General features: G+C 41.7%; 1 long non-coding RNA gene across 3 annotated transcripts; it reads left to right on the top strand.

Moving 5' to 3' along the window:
* Positions 1-5601: 5601 nt before the first annotated feature.
* On the top strand, positions 5602-8755 carry LOC130136675 (uncharacterized). 3 transcript variants are annotated; one of them, XR_008815459.1, is made up of 6 exons: positions 5602-5992; positions 6104-6249; positions 6339-6488; positions 8035-8159; positions 8238-8456; positions 8578-8755. It is a non-coding gene; the product is annotated as an uncharacterized LOC130136675 (long non-coding RNA). The 3 variants fall into 3 exon arrangements; XR_008815458.1 differs by having other exon boundaries at positions 8028-8159; XR_008815457.1 differs by having other exon boundaries at positions 6339-8159.
* The last annotated feature ends 173 nt before the right edge of the window (positions 8756-8928 follow it).

Below are 8928 nucleotides of genomic sequence, written 5' to 3'. Positions count from 1 at the left end.
GAGTCTATGGTCCATAAATGATGAGATTCAATTAGAAAAACATAATTCGATACATAAATAACACTCTTAAATGTACTAAGGGTTTATACCTTCTTTGACTCGTCACAGTCGTGAGTGCAATGACCCTTCTAGCCACAGTCAAAACATTTCACCTTTAAAATGTTCTTCTTGAAAGGACGCTTTCCTTTCTCATATTGGTTTAGCTTCGGTTTCTTACTTGAAGAATTCGCTCCCTTGCCCTTCCACCTCTTGAACTCACCCAGGCGCTTGCGCTTGGAGCCCAAAGCCCCATGTGAGCCAGAACCAGCAAAATAAATATCGATTTCCGGTTTAACCGCCAGAAGGCGGTCTTTTTCTAGCTCAAGATGGCGCATAGCATCCTCAAAAGTCTTAATATTTTCATTGTGGGTTAGGTGGACTTTCATATGCTTATCAGTCAGTATGTGGCCAGCATCCTTGAGCTCACTTATCATGTTTGATATATGTCTCAAATGTTGTTTCATGATTTGTCCATGAGGCATTTTATATGAGTCAAACCTTATCGTGAGTTGTCTCAGTTTGGTCATAGAAGTTTGACCAAATCTTGCTGCCAATGCTGCCCACATATATTTGGCATTATCAAAACGCCTAAACTCCCGCATAATATCATTCTCCATGTCACTCAGCAACATAATGTGAGCAATAGAGTTTTTCTTCTTTCACGCAGGAAATACATCTTTATCTCTTTTGTGTTGTGTAGTATTTCCATCTTCAGGTTCTTCCATAACTTGGTTAAGAGCTTCGTGTGCTTCTTGCTCTTTCAGCATATACTGGATTTTCATATTCCAAATCTCATAATTATCACATTTCAATTTCTCTCCTTTGTTCAACTCAGCCACTATGTTTTTACATGCCAAAGCCATTGCATTTGAACATTTCAAACATATATGCACGAATTAATGCCTAACATTTATGCATCTATTTTACACAAACCTATTACATTAATGAATAATTTCACATAAAGTTTTAGATTCAAAAGGTCACTATGTTCCCAATCATCATCTAAGAATCCTAATTTGAAATTATCATTAATGTCAGGGACCCGCGGCCCTCGGGGGTTATTGTTGCGACGTCCCAGGCTTATTGCCATCCCGTTTCTTTTATCTCGTTAACATGCACATGCAGAAAACGTGTACAAACAAACTCCCAGACAAACACAACAAATAAGCAATCAGGAAAACAACATACAGAACATACTACTTCCATATTGCCTTAGTACATTTACAAGCCCTTTTTTTTCTATGGACACTTCTTATTTACATTACTTTTCCTATCCAAAAAAGTAGGCCGGGGGATTCTTATCTCCTTTAGCAAGGCTGCAACTCTAAAATCGGTACACCATGACGAAGAGGAGGTGAGACGTCCATACTTATAAGTCTGAAAAGACAACGGAGTGAGTCGAGGACTCAGTAAGTAAAATCACTAATCCTGAGTCAGGAGGACGTCTCGTCATCGAACCTAGCATGCGAAGATCACTCGACCACAACATCTATGGCAGATCAATAGCCGCCTATATACATGTGATCAATTCCGGCTTACCGTTAAGGCATCAACTTGTCAATAAACTCAACAACAACACACGTCAACATACATCAAAGGTTCATTAACCATTTCACACGGTTCTTCCCATACTTTCAGGGGCTTCCAGCCTTAGGTTGGGTATCCGGAATCCACTGGACATCCCATACTCTCAGAGGCTTCCCATACTTTTAGGGGCTTCCAACTTCAAGCTGGGCATCCGATACTCTTGGGGGCTTCCAGCTTCAAGTTAGATATCTGGAATCTACCGGGCAACGTCACCAAAATCCATTGGCAATGGCTATTTCCTTTATATGACGACATAACAAGCATTCACGCAATCTGAATTTTCATCTTTATTTCTTAGTCAATGTATACAGAATGCCTGTGGGAGTGCTCAAACGAGTGTGTGTGTGTCATGACCCTCACTACATGATACACCGGGAACAATCCTTGATTCGTGGCTTGAACCAAACGCCTAGATTCAATCCCCGCACTAAGCAAGACTTGGAACCGGCACGCCTCAATGTCAACAAAGGCCTTGCGGCTTGGTTTATCTTGCCTTAGCGTTGATTCCAAGTCGAGCGAACCTCGATCTTGTCCCGAGGTGTGAACACACTCAAACACGCCATAGAAAAGAACATCATACACACGACAAAGTATGGGTGAGCACACGTCCAAATTCAACAACGCAGTATATCGCCCTAGCTAAGGGTTAGTAATTTCACTTACCATTTGACGGAGTGGTGGCAAATGGCCAAGTGGTGGCCAAACAGTGAAGGCGAACGGCAAGCAAAGCCGAGAAAGAGAGAGGGTCCAAGAGGAAAGGAGAAGAAGAAGTGAGCCAAAGGTGGTGAGAATGAAGGGAGTGGTGCCTTATTTATAAGCCTTTCCCTCATTAAATGCCCTAACAAGTGGTCTAATGAGCTTTCTTGGAGTGGCTTAGCTATTTTGGTTATGTGGCACCCTAAAATCCTAGGAAATGATTAAGGATCCTTGGTGTGTTTTTCCTATTGGTCTACTTGGCTAATGAGTCACCATATAATGATAACTTAGCCTAACTTGTTTTCTAAACCAAATCTTTTTGCCATCATTACTATATCTTACCTTGCCACCTAAGTAGACAACTCACGCCTTCATTAAATGCTCAAGAAATGATCATGATGGGGTTTGATTTTGTCACATGTTTATTGCCTAGCTTGCTTTCCAAGCCAAATCTTTGGCTCTCATTACCAAATCTTTATAATGTCACCTAACATAATGATTCATCCCTTGCATTAATGGCCAATGTTCTAGAACCTTCTAATTTGTCCAAATTTCAAGAATATGGCAAGCATGAGAATTAGGCTAATAGAAGCGCTAACTTGATTGGGTTTGAATTTTTCATGTTCATCCACGATCGACCGTGCCAACCAAACCGAGGTTTGTAGCCGAATCACTATCGGATGAGGCACTTTGTGGCCAAACTTGCCTAGATTGGCTAAGTTGGTGGCCCATCGTGTGGGCTTCGTGGTCGGCACTGGCCAGGCACAGGGCCGAGTTGATCGGGTGCATGGCCCATGCTTATCCTAGCTCTTGTGGCCTTACAGTAGGATCCAAGTCTGGGCACATGGCCGACTCGTAACCTAACTCACGACTTGGGCACATGACCTGTTCGGCAAGGTCGTCAAACCAATCCGCGACTGATCCACGACCGGTCCCTGACCAGTCTAAATGACCTATGGCTAGTCTATAATCGGTTCATGGCCAAGCATACTTAGTCCGAGGCCGACTTTCGGTTGTCATGTAGTTGTGTGGGATCGATCGTTTTGTGACTAATACACGGTCACACGGATCGATCCATGGTCGTTTGCGGTTGGTATATGACTATGCGGAACCACCCACGATTGGAATAGGATCGCGAAAAATCGATCCATGATCGTCCATCAATCCATGGTGGTACATGACCGTCCTATGACCAATCCTTATTGTTGAGCAACCGATCCATGGCCGATAGCTTGGGTCACTTGTGTAGTCATTGGATTGGTTCACTGTCGATCCTTCAATGATTCCAAGGTTGATCCTTCGATCAGGCCATGGCTGATTCCTTGGTTATCCTTATGATTCGGTTGATCGGTCCATGACTGTTCCTTGGATTGGTCCATGGCCAATATTCCTCATTATCAGCACACCAGTTCCATAACCATTTCTCATGGCCAAAATCGTGGATGTTACGATTAACATAATTATTTATGTAAAATTAAGTTCTTTAAGCTACTAAAACTTTATAGAACTCCCACTCACATATAACATACATAAGGCAATATTCATATGACAACAAAGCCAATGAATAATCATAAAACAAATATACCATAAAACAACATATAAGTCTTACATGAGATGGAAATATTAACAAGTCCTAAAGAAATGACAAACATCAACATGAAAGAAATATCCACAAGCAATGACTTAAATTTAAAGACATAACTTCAGCGCCACTCATGCCTCTAATAAACCGGGAAAGAATCGTAAAATTCCTTAGGAAATTCTATGGTCCTATCTGGTAGCCAAGGGAAGACTCTCGGAAATCTCTTAGGTTCCCGCCAGGGTGCATTCAATCTACGCCAGGATGCATTCATCCCAAGAGTTGACGTCTTTGTTGCCCCAACCCTTATAAATTCTCTGAGAAAAATCTCTATAAGTTCGTCATAGCTTGGAATAATGTCGCTGTTCCAAAAACCATCCAACACTTCTTGCCATTCATATGGAAGAGTTGTTCTTAGGGCGTCGATCTTTTCAAAACTTGCCATACAGCAACCATTCCAAATGACGTCTTGTATCATCTGGTTGACCTTGATTATGTGCGACATCATGTCGACACGACCGTCCCATCGATAATCAGCTAAATCCTTTTTCAGCCCTGCAAGTCTTGCCTTTTGTTCCACTGTCCATGGGAATACAGGCGTTTGTATCAAATGTAACATTGTTCCTGCAACAAATGCAAAACAAGAAAGGATGACATATAATCCATGGTACTAAAATAGGGAACGTTCATTCATATACACATCAGCCAGCAATCGTATTTTCCAAAAACAAAAGGAAATACAAGAAAAAATGCCATGAATACCTAAAAATACGCATATCATAGGGTTCATTGTGCATTTTCATATCCTTACAAGCATCAAACATGTGATATGAATATACCACATTATAGAGCATTCCAATACGAACATGCCAGTACCAAGAACGCTCCAATCGGAGCTCCCACACGCCCACATGCTCCTCCACAGTGCGCGGCGTGTGTGATACACACGCGGGGCAGAAACCTAGTCTGAACAAGTCCAGTTTGACATATCAATGGTCAACGGGTCGGGTCGGTCAACCGGGTTGGGTTGGCCCGATTGCTAAACCCGCATGGTTGACGTCAACCACGCCTGAGAGGACGGTTGAGCGTGTGTGTGGCACACGCGCGCATGAACTGCACTGGCAAGCACATGACGTCCACGCGTGTGTGGCGTGGCCTCCCCTGGTGCCGTGCGCCACTCATTTTTCTTGTCTCAATGAAAGCTACGATCCCGTATATTCAAAATCGACTTTTATTGCACGGAACATTGAGAAGCGACCCCAAACAGTACGGTTGGGTGTCGTTTTTCGTACCCGAGCATTTGTCGGCATCATTTCATGATTTCCAGCCAACAATGCATTTATTAAACATGTTCAACGATCAGGAAACAAGAACATTGTTCTGATACCAACGATATAAACTAATTCCAATAACGAAGGATACTTATTCTAAATTACATGAACGAGAAAATGCGGAAAACATGTCCAGAATCACTTGAATCACTGATCGGAAGATATGTCACACAACGGAACGTACCTTAGATTTCCACAGATTTAATGCACGTTTGCAACTTCAAGAGAGTTTCGGTTTGCGTTCTACGCGCGTATGAAAGAACAATCGAGAGTGAGCGTGAGGAACTTTTTCCTTTTCTTTTTGTTTGATGGAGAGTTCTTCTGTCTCTTCTGTTCTTTTCTTACTTCTATTCTTTTAGAAGAAAACAACGTAACTTCCATAAACCTATCACAAAGGAAGAAATTGTCTCCTCTTTTCCCTCTCTATCTAACAAATGGATGGAGTCTGAGAGGAAACCGCACATTCCCCTTCGGGTTTTCAGGGGGAATCGCACAATTCTTAAAGGTCTGAACATGTTTCGCTGTCCTCTGTTCTCGGTCAAACACACACCTGTGTGGTGGCAATGGATCGAGCTCTGCCAACCTCAGAATCCTCCTCGCCGGATCTCGAAGGGTTTCGCCAAGTCTGAAGTCGTGTCCGCAGATACTTTGGGCAGATACTCTGCTTCCTTCTTCTCTGATTTCCTTTATTATCCATACTTGTCAACTGCTTAACAGAATGAGCGAATAGATTCTTCTCAATCTGACTTTATTCGATGAGGTAAGTTACTCTTCTTAACACTGGAGAATCTTAATAATTGGTCAAAACGCAATTTTCATGCTGTTCCCTATTTCCTATTGATGGATTTGGGTGCTGGTATGATAATTACAGAGCATGCAGAATAGCAAATACCATTGTGACTGGGGTGCCGTCGAAAATTACGTTGTTGGAAGAGAGAAGAGGAAGCAGCACCTTCTGATGGTATCTCAGCATCAGATTGACGGGCTTGAAGTTTGGGTGCAAACCACCAACTCAAAGTATTCCTCTGGTTTTGCATACGTTTATAGTAATATTGCATGCAGTTGATTTTTGTTCTCTCTATAGCCATGTTTGCACTTAATTTCAGGGAAGGTGGTTTTCGGCTCGATAATCTCCAATAGATGGATTGAATATGCAAGACCAACCTTCTCTGTGGATCCTCATATTGCTTTGTCCTTAGCCTCAAGATTCAGGACAAACCCTCATTTGAAGGCAGAAGTAACTCGAGCTGATTCAGGTTTGTGAAGTTTATTTTACTGAAAATATAGTACGGAGAGACCTTATATATGTTGCAAGTTAGTGTTGAACATTGTCTACATTGGACTAACATTTCTTGAATCCTAAGCATGAGATGACTTAAAAGCAAGTTTTCTTGAAGCGAGGGAGCCATCTTAGCCAGTGTGGAACATCATAGACATTGCACTTAGGGGCGTAACTGGACCATGATAATGATAATTTAGAAGTTGACTCTTGCTTGGCCTGGGTATCAGTATTTTTCTTTAACTCAAACATCAAATGATTTTCGGCATGCTTGATTGATCCAACTATTCTCGGGTTTTCTGTGAATATTGATCTCAAGTTCAAGTTCGAACTTGAGTACAAAAATTATCAACTTAAAGGAAAAGTGAAGGCAAAATCACTATCTGAATCCTGATCATTCATGAATTTAATTTGAAATCGATTACAAAATCTTACTAAATCAGATCAACATCATGAAGGGATCTCTTATGATGCTCACGTAAGTGCACGTAAACTTGTCAGAGCATTCATATATAGGAAAGCCTACAACCAGACTGTGTACAACTGCAACTGATTCACACTGAAAGCTTTAAATTCCCTTAGCACAGCAAGCTCAGGAGGACCTCAACTTCCATAAACAGAATCTTCGTTGAGGATGTGCAGCTCAATGAGGAAAAGCAAAGAATAGTAGTGGGGATATATGACTTTTAACTTACAGGATTCAGGAGGTAATGATCCGAACATGTTATCCTGAGCATATTAATTTGCTCATAGGAAAAAAGTTCAGTTTTTATGGCAAAAGCATATCCTTGGTAAGAAAACCCAAATAGGCCTTGCTAGTGTTGCCTGATCTGATAAATAAGAATGGTTGAGGAATAGAGGGGGAAAATCATGTCATCACGGGGATTGAGAAAAAAGTGACATAGAAGCTCACACTTTGAGTTGCTACAGCAGCAGAAGAAAGCTATAGCTTGAAGCGAAAAGACAATGGTTAAGTACTGGAGTACTTGATTAAATCCACAACCTACACAAGTCATACATCAGCAAGCTCGACCTTCACTAATACGGGGGTAGTCATCACTGAGTCACGACTTACCTTCCTCTTGAGTTTTTTGGCTCATTTGTAGTGGGCAAGAATTATTTGGGCTGGCTACAGGGGTCCATTTTTGGTTATTCAGGTAACATAACTAGTTTGATGATTGTGTTAGGCAGGTTGTTATTATTTTGTCATAAACACGACTAGTATGAACTCGACATACTAATTTGTATTGTTTCATTGTATCGCTTAGGAATTTATTTTTCCTAACTCTATTTCATAAACCCAAGAGAGAGAGAGAGAGAGAGAGAGAATGGATGGGCGATCCATTGACGTTGACTTGTGAGACCAACTTACACCTATACAATTACATCGATTGCCTCATGCACCTTAGCACATGATTGTAAATTGGCAAGTTTTAGGACTATGCCTCGACGTGCCAGGCAATATCTACTCTTCCAATAAAAAATTCTTAGATAAACCTGATGCATGTATGGCCAGTTCATAGGTACTGTTGGAAGTAATGAGCCCCAATCTAATGGTGCATGTTCTTGGGGCTCACATGTACCGAATGCAGGCAATACCTGCTCCTTTCCGACATCCCTTCTCCTTTTTCCAAGCTGGTTTGATTTGGTGAGCAATGGTGGTTATTGCTCTCTTTTACAAGTACTTGTTCTTCACTTACTTATTATGGTGTCCGGCGATTCATAGACAGATGTTTTGTTTGCTTCTTCCAAAATTTCGATCATGACATCAGAAGCCAGAGTCAATGGAGCAGAGGTGAAACCTTGCAATTAGGACAAGAGCAACTTTTCCATCACAGGCCCTCAATTCTGCTTTGGTTTCAGGTTTGTCTGATCCAGCATTCGATTCCGACATCCCTAGCAGTTCCTTGATTTCCTCAAATTGCTTAACCTTGCTTGGCATCAGGTCATTTCTGGTTGATAGTCAAAGGGCCCGTCACATCTTGTACTGTTTCCTTGGAAGTTTTGACTAGGTGCAGGATCATCATTATGATCTCTCTCTCTCTCACTTCTAATTGATTTTCTAGAGGACTGGAGTCCAACAGCAAGGGCAGGAAAGGCTTCTCGCAAGCTACCCGAAGAAGAAGCCGGAGGCTTACAAAGAGATCTCGCTTTGAGTTCCCTTATCCAGTTAAAGAAGTAAACACGATTGATGGTAAATTTAGGTGAGATATATTTTTCGTCGGAGAAAAAGACATGATCTATCAAGGGTTCATCCCCAGTATCTGAGGACGCGCCTTGGGCCCCTTCAAGTTTTTGTTAACGTTAATGACAGCGACAGACATATTTAATGCGTGAGAGAATGGCTTTGTAGGTGACCTATGTCTTCTCCTTCCTTCACTTACTGTTGACCAAATCGACAGGATCCTCCTATTTTG

This window comes from Syzygium oleosum, unplaced genomic scaffold, assembly GCF_021117445.2.
Source record: "Syzygium oleosum isolate NSW1041296 unplaced genomic scaffold, Sole_v2.1 Sole_v2.47, whole genome shotgun sequence".
NCBI lineage: Eukaryota > Viridiplantae > Streptophyta > Magnoliopsida > Myrtales > Myrtaceae > Syzygium > Syzygium oleosum.
This window is presented reverse-complemented; position numbering and strand designations above follow the sequence as displayed.